Below are 13774 nucleotides of genomic sequence, written 5' to 3'. Positions count from 1 at the left end.
GGAAAAAAAAAAAAAAAAAAGCTTGAGAGACAGTTTAGTACTGGGCTAAAACAAATTAATTTCATCGGGCTATCCCTTTATCTACCACCTTTATCCTACTCCTCTTTGAAACTTATTGATCTCTGAATTTAGTTGGAGGAATTCTAATAGCTCTATTTAACTTAATGATACTAGTATATCCCAACTAAGTCCTTACCACAACACCGTTTATCCTGGTATCTTGTGGCACAATCTACAAAATTAGCAACTGAGTTGTTAACATGCTAGAATAATGATTAGACTGTTGGTGTATAAGGCATGTTTAAATTACTATGGCAACTTAAATTTGTATCTTTCAATGCTCTTTTCGGATGCTACTAATAACATATATCAAAAGTGAAAAATATTAAATTTGTAGATAAAAATGAAATTTTAGAACAAATGTATAGTTCCAATAGTTTAAAACCATGCCTGAAAAGGACTGTCTTTTATTTATGTTCTCATAAATTTAATCCTAATTCTGCTATTACTATCTAAAAATATAGAATTTGTCATGGAACTTCGCCTACTTTATTTGGTATACGTTTCTGTGATTGAGTTTCCTTTCTACTAAAAATATGGAAACTTCACATATATTAACTTACACAATTCCACAGATATTTCATACCTGTTCTTTCTGTAAAATATTCTCTACATTTGAGCACTCAGCAAAGTACTAAAACATTATATCTATATCATTTCTCTTTCTATATAAATATATAGAGAGGGTTTGTTTTTCCTTTTGGAGAAATGAATACATGCAATTAGCCCACGGGAAGGTTAACTAAACTACTTTTGTTTTGTTTTGTTTATCTTAACCCTTAAAAGTCTAACCTATGGTTCCGAAGCAGGGGCAGTTTTGCTCACCAGGGGACACTTGACAATATGTGGAGACAAGTTTGGTTTTAAGAACTAAAGGTTGAGAGGACATTGCCACTGGTATGTAGTCAGTGAAGATCAGGGATTTCTGCTAAGCATCTATAATATACAGGACAGCCCCCTACAGCAAACACCTATCAGCTCCAAAATGTCAGGAGTACAGAGGCTGAGAAACCCTAGTCCACATCAGAGTTAATTTAATAAATGCCCTTCAGAAATTGATATATCCTTTTGTAACATTAACCTTGAAGTAAGAACTATACTGTTTGTAGGCGTTTAAGACAAACACAGTGTGATATTTTACAGTAATATGGATAAGTTTTTTGCATCTTTATCCTTGACTTGAAACATCTGCATAAGTGATCCCTATTTACACTTCTCTGACACACTCAAGAAGCCTGTTGATCCTGCCAGTGGATCTGCACTGCAGTGAGAACAGAGAATTGAAATGTGAGCAATGGGTGCTTTGTCAGAGCGGCTGCAATCTGCAAGTCAATCAGGCTTAATTGGTCCAATAAACAAAAACATTACATCAATTATAAAAATCTCCGAAATCACTGTCATGTTTTCATTGATTAATTCCTACTCATTTACTCAACAGAAAGAGTTTTGTAGCAAGAAATAAAATGCTTTAAATCACATCCAGTATACTGCAAAGCCAGGTGTCTAATTATAGCAACCTCCCCCCACCCCCGTTCACTCACTTCTTTCAGAGAGCAATGTTAGCTGCAGAGACTACTAACTCCTTATTGTGAGCTACATTTTTAAATTTTTTATGTCAGTCATCTTTGGGGGAAATGTCTGAAAGAAAATAAAATTGGTTCTGGGGTAAGAAGCATTGGCTGAGGTATCAATAATTTGGTTAATTTATTAAATGCATACTAATTAGCTAATCCTGTCATTAAGTCACTTTTACTCTTTGAGTTAGCTCCTATGACAGCAATATTTAGTCTTCCCAAATTAAAAATACTAAGACCTATCCATTTCCCAGTGGTTTTCAGGCCAAATTTAGGAAAACACAAATCCACTATCTGCCACTACTCAACCTGAACCAGTCAATGGTTTCCCATACCCTTTAAGTAAACACTCAACTCCTCAGCTGAACTCACAAAGTGTCTAGTAACCTGAGGCTTACCTTCTGGCTCCGTGCCTTCCCTTTTTTCCCTAACCACCCCTTAGCAACTGTCATTTCAATTACATCACACTCCCAGCAGTTTCTGGAACATTCTGTATTTTTTTCAGGCTTGACTTGAAAATCATGGATGTTTGATTCCAAATGTGTTTTATCTGTCTGGTTACACCTTTATTCTTATCCTTACTACCGAGTATATCATTGGAACTACTCAGGAAGCCTGCCTTGCCTTCCCTCTCCTCTGTTTCCGTAGTATCCTGGGGACCTCCATCAATGAGCATATTCTACTACATCCTCTAATGATCTGCCCGGTCTCCTATGTGAGACTGATATTTTAAAGGTAAGGAGCCTCAACTGTGAAGACTCAGAACTTGGCAATGGCTGGTACGGAATAGCTTATAAACACTAGTAACTGAATCAATAAAAGAATGAATGATGGTCCTTTCATATAGATCTGGGTGGGTATGTGGGTTCCTTTCTCCACTGACAATGGTAACATTTTATTTTCTCCTAACCATCCTCAATTATATATATATATATATATATATATATATATATATATATATATATTCTATAATCAAGCTATCTACTCACTAAAGCCTTCAAGGTTCAGCTTCAGTGTCTGTTACATAGTTGCTATTTAATTAACACCAGCTGAATAAACAAATCAAGGAATGAATCCTTCAAAAGTTGTTGAGTATGATTAAACCAAGGACAGAAGGATCTCAGTAAAGGCTGACTAGCAAAAGGAGGGGATAATGTGCAAGTTATTTCTCTCTGGATTTAGGAAAACAATGTGTACGAACAAATAACTCTACTTGGCAAGTCCACTTGAAGGATACATGCATATTCATGACACCAGTATTGCAATTTTGCTGGGTTTGAAAGTTTTCAAAATAAAATTTTGAAAGGAAAAATGCCAGCAGCTATAATAAATGTAGAAGTACCTGCAGAAGGGTCAACAGAGTGCTAGGAGATCCCCATGCAGAAGAATGAGAGGAACCCCTACCCAGCTCTGGGAGCAGAGAAGACCAATTAGGGAAGATATCACAGCAAAGGGGATTCCTGGGATGAATCTTGAAAGACAGACGGGATAAAGAAAAAGAGAAGGGAAGGAGATTCCAGGATGAGTGAATGAATGACCTAAATGACATAAGCACGGAAGACATTGTTTACATTGCACTCTATCAATTTAAAAAAGTTAAAATGTGTGTTAATATTACCACAAATCATTACTGAACAGATATATAATTTTTAGGTACCACTAATCTTTTTTTCCTACTTTGCTAATTTTATTTACTTTGTTTTTAAATTATATTTTGTTATTTGTTGATATAAAAAATAATAGATTGAAAATAACTCAAACTTTTGGTATTTGCAAGCATTATCTTATTGTTTGTTTTTTTGTTTTTACATTAAATCTGAACCAACAGGGTTTGGGATATGGGCATGGGGCTTATGTTATAGTTTTTGGTATGTGATGGAGTAACACAGGAGCTGTCTTTGCTTAAAATAAAGATGAACGATCTATAGGAGGATTAAAGAAGTAATGGAATACTAATCTGATTATACACACAAGCTAAGGACCTATTCAAGAAGCATTAAGGTGAAGATACTTTAAAAAAATGACAGAATAAGCATATTAGAAACTAGAGATAATTAAACATTTGGAAATCATTAGGGCCCTGAGCCAAGGTACTTGGTTGCCATGACAAAGCCAAAAGAAGCTACAGAAAACTTGACAGGCAGGTATCCTGGGAGAAGCTGAACACAGAGGGAAAAGGCCAATGTTTTCAAGAGGCAATAAGATTATAATTTTCTAAATCTCTCTTGGGACTATGCTCTGAGTATTACTATGCCTTGAGTTTTAGAGCAAGAGTCCAGTTTGACTGCAAATGAAGATACAGGTACTGTAAAACAGGGATATTTTACCTAATGTCTGAACCCTCTTCTGGCTTTTTAATTTACCATGAATCACAAAGAATTTCCTCTTTGCTATCGGATAAAAAGGAGGAGCCAGGAACACATGGGAAGCAGTCACATTCACCAACCGGTAACGACCCCTAGAGCCACTTACTGTTGTCTTGCACTCCATGCCCCTCTCAAACCCCAGAATGGACACCTGGGGGTTCTATAATGCTGACCCCTCTGGGGATGGGTGGGAACCTGTCTGCACTGGCCACTGTTAGCTGCTGGGGACATCTCATCTCAACCCCCATTTTCAGTGACCTTATACTGATAGCCTGAAACTAGTTGTGGGATTACAGAACTCAGCAAACAGACCCACAAACTTGACAGATCAAGATGGTTCTGTTTTTTTCCCCTCAGAGAGCAGATTGTTAACCACTTACCACCATACCACTAGATCCAACCCATCTTGACAGTCAGAAACCAAGGACACGTCTCATGATAAATAATAACTAAAAAAGCTCAGCAATCTGTTAGTGAGCAAATCAGTTTGAATTCCTCTTATAAATCAAATGATTCGAAATTTGCATTGTCGTTTGTCCAGCTTAAATGTCTAGATCAAAATATATATGCATATATAGGTCTTGCTAATGTCAACTAAGAAAGAAGCCAAAACCATTGCTGGCTTATACACGTAGTTGAAGTCAAATGACAGAACAGGTGGACAAGTTTAAATTGTGTTATTTTGGGGATATAAGGTTTTAATCTCTAGGGGAATAATTAATCTCTGTTCGTAAGTACTAAATGTAGCTTCTGAGAGTCAAATAGTTTTCCCTTACTTTTGGGCAACTGATCATCTTTCTATACCACATGTATCCATTAAAAAACAAACAAACAAAACAACAGATTCCTTTTATAATTTAGAGGTGAACCGATGTGGATCACTCAATTCTCTGGAGGGAAAGGATCACTGAACCAGTACTGTCTTATGCAATCCATATCAGAAAAGAAGAAAATATGTTCTTTCAGTATGAATAAAAGGAAACATGAAAGAAAAAAATGTCATCACTTGGATATCTCAACCCACTCTCTTCATTCCAAAGAGCAAAGGAAAGACACCTATTTCTCAAGAAGAAAACTAACTGTACATGGGTATTTCAAAGTGAATGATTCACATATTTTTTTCAAATAGCTTTTATGGTCTTTTCTATCCTTTAATGAGTCACTTAAATCCCAAAAGGTAATTTTCAACTCTATTTTCTCCTCAATCATTTGTCTTCCCCAGGCCCCCTACCCCGATAAATCAGGCATACAACAATGCTCAAGAAGCAGGTGATTGAACATTCTACTTACAATCTTCACCAACACATCTGTTTAAATGTGCATAAATGAAAAATACCTTTAATCAAATATATCAGTAATCAAAAACACTGACATATTTATAAGTAATGAATTAACCTGCATATGACTTCATTTAAAAGAAAGTTTTTATTTAAATTCTAGTTAGTTAACCCATGGTGTAATATTTACTTCAGGTGTAGAATTCAGTGATTCGTCACTCACATACAACACTCAGTGCTTATCACAATTTAAACCTCCATATGACTTTGGGGCACCTGGGTGGCTCAGTGGGTTAAAGCCTCTGCCTTCGGCTCAGGTCATGATCCCAGAGTCCTGAGATCGAGCCCCGCATCGGGCTCTCTGCTCAGTGCAGAGCCTGCTTCTCTCTCTCTCTCTCTGCCTGCCTCTCTGCCTACTTGTGATCTCTGTCTGTCAAATAAATAAATAAATAAAATCTTTAAAAAAAAAACCTCCATATGACTTTAAAGTTCCCTAAATCACAATCTGTCTTTAAAGTTTAGTAATTCCTCTTTTATACACATTTTGACTCTTCACTGAATGCCAGAAGCTATTCTCAATGATAAGGCATATGAAGTTAAATAGTCTAAGTTAACAAATTCTTTTTTTCTTAAATACAGCCTACAAAAATACTCACTCCTTAATTTACACACATACAAACACACCTCTTTAAGAAGAAAATTGAATGTGGACACTTTTTTTTTTTTCATTTCTCAAGTGTCTTCTGCCTCATAGATCCTGTGGATCCCCATATTTCTAATTCTAACCATCCATACAAACCCTCACATGGGCCACCCTTATTTCTAACTCTTTGCATCTCATTGCTTTGATCATTTTATGTTATCTCCCTGAAGTTCAGATTCCCCTGATCAGTAACATCACTCATTCAAATGTGAGCCTACAGTCAGGATTCTATGGGAATTGTAACATAAAAAAGCAAGAACAAGATGGTTAAATGAGACACCTTTTGAGATCCAATTTCTCTGACACTGTTTCCTACATATGTTTCCTCCTGTTCCACACCCCCCCCCCCCAAACTAAACCACCACACATCCTCCCAGAATTCTAATTATCCACATTACTGAAACACAAGTAGTCTTTCAAGTATTCCTCCTATGCATGCAGGGGGACTCCCCTGCTCCTACCAGGCTCCCTCTCAGGGATGGGAACCTTGCATCAAAGACAGTGTGTGAGAACTACCTCTGTTGATGTTTATATAACACATTATTATTTTCCATAATCCTCACAACAGCCATTGGAAGTCATCCAAGCAGATGCTACTACCTTATTGTAGAGGTAAGGAAACCAGCTCTGAGATGCAAAATGTCTGGTCAGGGATCATGTATTCAATGAGCAGCAATGGTCTTAACTATAATCAGATCTGCTGAGAATTGACCGGCCTCCTTCCTGTGTCACTTTTAAAGTTTTTTTTTTTTTTTTTAAGATTTTTTTTATTTACTTCGCAGAGAGAGATCACAAGTAGGCAAAGAGGCAGGCAGAGAGAGAGGGGAAAGCAGGCTCCCCGCCGAGCAGAGAGCCCAATGCGGGACTCGATCCCAGGACCCTGAGATCATGACCTGAGCCAAAGGCAGAGGCTCAACCACTGAGCCACTCAGGCGCCCCTCCTGTGTCACTTTTAAGGACAGAAAATAACATAACGAATCCCAGCTACCACTCCTGAGACCCTCTATGCGCAAAGTACTGTACGGGGCTCTCTACAATTCTCCCAGCAGCTTGGAAAACAGACAAGGCATACTTTGCAAATCAGGACTGCATGATCTCTGCTTGGAAAAATGTTGAAAGTGAAGCCCCAAAGGCACAACAATAGTTGTGAATTTGGGGTTAGAACCAGGTCTTTCCATTCCTTGGCTGTCTCCCTCCCATAGGACTCTACATTTGGGACTATACACATGGTAATATCACAGGGAAAATGTACGACTTGGTGTTAAAATATATTTGGGGAACTGTATGCACATACACAATACACAAACACACATATATACACACATACACACATCTCCTCAGGTTTAGACAAAAAAAACAACTGTATTGTTATAATTTTTAAAACTAAAAAGAATATCATTTCTATAGTGAAGTTAATGTTCTAAAAAGTATAGTGATGGGGCACCTGGGTGGCTCAGTGGGTTAAAGCCTCTGCCTTCAGCTCAGGTCATGGTCCCAGGGTCCTGGGATCAAGCCCTGCAGCATCGGACTCTCTACTCGGCAGGGAGCCTGCTTCCTCCTCTCAATTCACTGCCTGTCTCAATTCACTGCCTGCCTCTCTGCCTACTTGTGATCTCTGTCAGTAAAATAAATAAATAAAATCTTAAAAAAAAAAAAAAAGCATAGTGACATTATTGTAGTCCACATAATAATTTCTATGCTACCTGGAAGACATTAAAACATATGCCCTATTAGAAGGCTCCACTTCTCCTAGAGCAGATTTCATGAACATGTGAACTTCGGATCCTCAAAAAGTACAGAAAAAAAGGGGAGAGGTATCTGTATATTATCTAAAACTAGGACACCTTTTAAAGGTATCCTGGGGGCAGGCAAACCCAGGTTACTAAGTAGTTTTCTTGCCACAATGCACATTCTAGGATTGAGTCGTTTCTTTTAAGGAGCAAATATTGGTCAAGCTATTTTATAAAGGGTTGACAGGCTGAACTCACAACGGCTTCACACTGTACAGGCACGACAGTGGGAGGCCACTAAGCAATCTCAGAAAAGAATAGCATAATAAATTCTTGGGCCAGTATTTATATATAAAAAGTATATTGGAATACCTGCTTATTTTAGTCTGAGACTATAAAAATTGCATCTGAGCATAATGAAACATAAATTAGGGAGACTGCTGTCTTTCTTAGCACACATTTTAATGAATCAGAAGGAGGTTTCATAAAACCGTGAAAACAGATGCTTGTCTTGTGATTATCCCCAACCCATGCTGTTCTGAGGCACTGGATTACAGGGTGGAGGCAAAAAGTCTTTCCACTTCACACCATTCTGGAGTTCTTGTTTCTTCCCATGAGAAACAAAGTGTCATGAAATTGAGGCCTGAAGCAATGTTTTATATATATATATTATATATATAGTGGGGGAGGGAAGGGCAGGCAGGCTCTTCTCTTCTCTGTGCTTGGGTGAGTGACACAGTCATAATGGCCACTCCTATTCCTGCTGATCATCAATTCACTTTGGCAACAAGTGTTGTGCTAAAGGGACCAGCAGCTCCACAGTGACTCCCTCATATGCTGCAATGACTCAAGCCAAACACATGGCAAAAATACATGACATCTTGTGCTGCTTCTCCACTCCGTGCTCCTGATGAAATTTACTAGAATACTACAATCAACTAGAAGCCGATTAAATAATTCTTGGATATAAAGTGACATTCAGTGGTTCATTTTCAGGCAATTTCAAATTGGTTTGGAAATATCCATTCTTCCACACAACAATAGGGGAATACTTATTTTCAGCATATGAGTCTAAATTTTGGCCAGTATCTAATGACCCACCTCACCTAGCAGTATCACATCCTCTGCTCGCTAATAAATGATTGCATTTTTCTAACTAGATGCTCACTGGACAATGAAAGAAAATAAAATCTGGGAGAGAAGGTTAATTCTATGATCTCGTAAGACTTCAGTGTTTCAAAACTTCGTTATACCTTCAATAACGTACACTTTAATATTTTATGTGAAAGCTCAAAAGGAAAGTTGGTCTCAATTTCCATGATTATCAGATGCAGACTCATAAGCCAAAGTTTAAAATATTTTGCTTCCTTTTATTCAATCAATGTCAAGTTATTTTTACTCTGTAATTCTTACTTTAATCAAAAATTTAAATATTTATGTCCCCATTACATAATCTTGGGGGTTTAAATCTGCAGAGCAAACCTAAAGTGGATATATATACAAACTCATTTAATCCTCACAGCAACACTATAAAATAGGTCATGTTATTGACCAGTTCCCTTGATGGAGTACGCGAACCAAAGGAAATGGGGCTCCGATGTCCTAGCACCAAACCCTGATGCTACTTTGTCTCTCAGACACTCGGCCAGGGATTACTGTTCTTTGTTCTATCTTGTTTTGTTCTACGTACATACTTTTAGTTAGTTATTTGCTCATCCCTCCACTCAATAAGCATGCTCTGACCACCTGAGTAAGGGCCAGGCTCTGGAGAAATAATGACAAGTAATAGAGAAGGTAGGCCTCTTAGGATAAAGTTCCAAGTCTGGGGAGGACAGCAGAGTTTGGACAAAATAATTAAATTCTACCAGCAGCACTACTGAAATGACAGGTAAATGAGAGAAGCAAAGGTTTGGGGACAGTCACTGAAAAACTCTGAATCTCAAGTCCCTCAACCGTTAAAAAAGGCACAAATAACAAGTGTTAATTCTGAAGAAAGTGACTGTAAAACCACGTCAACTTTATATTAACTTCTTTTACACATTACAAATATGCTCATTTGCACTCTATAAATGATGGGCTTGGGGGAAGACACTTTTCACATGGTAAAAGACGTAAAATTACAATGAAGTAATTAAGACTATAAAACTCCAATTTAAGAGATTTGCTTTATAATCTTAAAGAATAAAGGGGACTTGACTACAGAAATAAGCTATAGAAAAATCATACGGTCCTTTCATTAATCAGTATGATCTTCCACCTGAATATATACCTAAAGTACTTGCCTTAATAGCAAAGCAATGACTGCAGTGCAACCACTTAGAACATGAAATATTTAATCCACTTATCATTAAAGCCTCATATGGTGCAAACTGCCAAAAGATAGTATGAATAAAAGCTATTGTGCACTCCTCAGTCAGCTGCCTCTCAATTATGCTTTTTATCAACAATTTTGTCTATTGTCTGCATTCTCTCTCATTTAGGCATCCAGGTAGCAACCAAATTACTTCTTTCATTCAAACTGAGGGACTAAGTTTTAGTTTTAGTCCCTGTTTCTAATTTTAAAAGATTCTTAGTGTTCACCCTAAGGCAGCTAAAACTTATGTTCACAATGATTTCTCATCTTCTCCAATACTTCCTATCTACGGAGCATAGGCCAGGTACCCTTAATACTGGGAGGGCTGATGCAGAGGTCTCCTAAACCCTTGAACTTGCCTGCCAGATTTCAGGGTTAAGAGCTCATATGCACTCTATTTCAGAACTTCTACCAGATTCTCAAAAGGAACCATAAACTAAAAAGATGAGAATGTATTTGGATAGACTCTTTTTTTTCAAGAATTAATGCACAGGAAATATATACCAAGGACTCAAACAGCAAAAAGCTATGGAATTAATATTTTCCGTTTGAACTCACCCAGATGCATCTATCTACCTGTTACCCATCCACCTGTCCCATCATGCTTCCAAAAAATGGGAAGGTAAAAGACAAAGCAAAACACATAGTGGCTCGGTCAATTTCTATGCACTATTCTGTGTACGTGCCCTGAAAACTTCCTTTTCTTTAGCCTCTGTTGTGATTAAGTTGGTGGCACATAACTAATTCTAGCCGAGGGACCCTTGAGCTAGTTTAACCTCTGAGATGAGTAGAAGCCAATGTTTTCCCCCCATCTCTCTCTGTCTGAGCTTCAGCTACCTCGGAAGCCACATGTTGGAGGAAAATGGAGCAAACTTAGATCCCAGAGTCACTGGATAGAGGAGCGCACCACTGAGTTTACAAGAGCAAGAAATACCTCTTTGCTGGAATTAGCCACCGAAATTGGGGGGTGGAATTGGGGGGAGGGTGGTGCAAGGAGGTAGTGGTTGCTACTCATATCACCTTGCCCTGACATCATGGATGGAACTAGAGCGTATCATGCTTAGCGAAATAAGTCAAGCGGAGAAAGACAACTATCATATGATCTCCCTGATATGAGGAAGTGGTGATGCAACATGGGGGCTTAAGTGGGTACGAGAAGAATAAATGAAAGAAGATGGGATTGGGAGGGAGACAAACCATGAGTGACTCTTAATCTCACAAAACAAACTGAGGGTTGCTGGGGGGGAGGGTGTTTGGGAGAAGGGGGTGGTATTATGGACATTGGGGAGGGTATGTGTTTTGGTGAGTGCTGTGAAGTGTGTAAACCTGGTGATTCACAGACCTGTACCCCTGGGGATAAAAATATATGTTTATAAAAAATAAAAAATTATATTAAAAAAAAAGAAAAAAATATATATATCTGTTTAAATCTGTCTATGCATTAATTAAAAAGGGGGAAACTGTTTATTGCAAGTGTAATTTCTATATTTTTATAAACCATTCATTACAAGCTAGACTTAAACTAGTTTATTTAGTGACATGCTACATAATCCAAAAAGTTTACATCCATGCATCCCCCTAATAAATAAGGATAAAACCTAGCTTAAAGTTCAGATCAAAACAGCTATGTGTCCCTGTCGTCATCCAAGCAACAGTAGAGAGCATTCACACAATGGTGCCAGCCACAGTAGACACAGAGCTAAGGGGGAGAGTCCCACTACACCCCAGAGGACTCAAGTCAGTAAACAATTACAGTAGGAACCAGTGTGGGGTGCCATGGGGATATCTCCCACACATGGGAATAAAAGGACCAAGGGAGGTTCTCCAAAGGAACTATCACTGGTATTGAGTCTAGAAGGACAGGTAACAGGTAGAAGTTACTTAAGAAAGAAGGGTGGCAAAGATGTTTCATGAGAAGATAGAATGATGAAAAAGCACAAATGTGAGACAGTAAGATGCGCGTATAAAAAACTGTAGGGAGGCTGTAGAAGAGAGTCTAAACTGAAGGGTACTTCAGGATTGCCTGCCAAGGTGAGCCAGGGCAACATGGCGCTTCAGTTTAAAATTCCAAAGTAAATATAGGACCTTCTCAGGCTTTTCTGGGTGCTTCCGGGAGATGATAAAATGTTTGTGCAACTGCATAATGGACATGATCAAACACTGCTTTAAAAAACTTTGGATGATAATAATAATAATACAAAAAGATGAACATATGAAAATTGTCATTAGCCACATTTTACTCATTTGGATACACTGTCTCACCCTTCAATTTTCCTTTTCACTTGTCTTAAAAGAAAGAAAATGAAGTATTTTCAGGAGGAATTATAATCAAGTGGCTTACTTTAGAAACTTTACAGCCTTATATAATTTAGAAATTTAAACAGATATATTTTACTTCCAGAATAATATTGAGTCTAAAACCAAGAGAATGGTAACCAATTCATAATCTCTCTGTGACTATGGAGCTGTACTGAAAAAAAAAAAAAAAAGGAGCATTGATCATTTATGTAAAAGGTAAATAAAGTAGATTATAACTAACCATAAAACAAATAGTAATATACTATAAACAGAAACATATTCACTCTATTTTTGCTAAATGGGAGACAGAGACAATCTTACAGTTTTTGCTTCTGCTTGGAATTATTTTTGCTAAGAAAAAAATCAAAAAACATAATTTGACTATTCTAATTAAGGGATTCATGCCTACAGTGTGTCTCAGACCAAACTTAAAAGACATAACCTAATCTTATTTGGTTGATATGAAGAGTGGTATAAACCACATCACTTAGGCAAACATTTGCTTTGCAAATTTTTATCTTTTCATAATTATTTTTCAGTCAAATGTTTCTACTTTCTACAATAAAGTTTGGTTTAAAATTTCATCTGGCTTTGGAAGTATCCACTTTTGAGCTCTAAGTGACATTTTGTTATGCTGTGACTTTCTTAATCAGGAAAAAAGAAAGTCTGATAAAATAACCTGTCCACCCCTTTGAAATTGAGAATTTGTTTTAGAAACAGTTTTTGAGGTTCACAAAGATAGCCAATTATAGCTGTCAGCCTTGTACTTTGATGGACAGGCCAAGACCTTTCCCCTAATAGCACTGGTTTGTGGGGTTCCTGAAATACATTACGGGATCACATGAAAGGGATCACAGTAAACAATGTATATATACATGGATAAAACATGTTTCCACCCTCACAAATTGTATAGTCAAGGTGAGAAGCTGAACTAATGGATTTAAAAAGCAACATACAAAAAAGCGTAAACATCAGGCAGTGAGCTACCCACACAGCAAACAAGATGGAACTAAAGTAACAGAAGACCACTTTCTTCAATCTGACTCTCAGGAAGTATTTGGTTCATCTTGCTTCCTCAAATCAGCCTCTCTACCCTTTTTTTTTTTTTTTTTTTTACCCCTTCTTAATGTCTGTGACATGTGGTGCCCTCCAATATCACTACTTTAAGCAATCTTCATTCTTTTCTTCTCCACTGACTTCTGTACCTTCCTTTAGTGGGAAAAAAAACACGTCTCCATTGGAGAAACACCTCAAGCCTTCTACAACAATCTTTCCTCTGCTTAATTCTCTGACGCCCACTTCTTCTCTTCTTTTTTGTTACTGAATTTCTTTATAGAGTTGTCTAAACTTGTTGAGTCCTCATACATATCTTCCAACTTACTACTGACTCATCTTCTTGGAATCTGGTTTGCG

The 13774-nt window shown here is 37.5% G+C and overlaps 1 protein-coding gene across 29 annotated transcripts in view; it reads right to left on the bottom strand.

The window, feature by feature from the left end:
• Nucleotides 1–13774, bottom strand: part of MBNL1 (muscleblind like splicing regulator 1) — a 199373-nt gene that overhangs the window by 82505 nt on the left and 103094 nt on the right. For 3 of the 29 annotated variants that reach the window (XM_082743372.1, XM_082743383.1, XM_082743376.1), the window contains exon 1: nt 2977–2995. The exons of 25 other annotated variants lie outside the window; for them this stretch is intronic. The gene's annotated coding sequence lies outside the window, so the exon portion shown is untranslated. Of the gene's footprint in view, nt 1–2976; nt 2996–13774 lie in introns of those variants that run through there. One more of the 29 variants, XM_082743378.1, reaches the window with a different exon arrangement.

The sequence above is a fragment of the Mustela nivalis genome (genome assembly GCF_964662115.1).
Source record: "Mustela nivalis genome assembly, chromosome: 1".
Taxonomy (NCBI): Eukaryota; Metazoa; Chordata; class Mammalia; order Carnivora; family Mustelidae; genus Mustela; species Mustela nivalis.
This window is presented reverse-complemented; position numbering and strand designations above follow the sequence as displayed.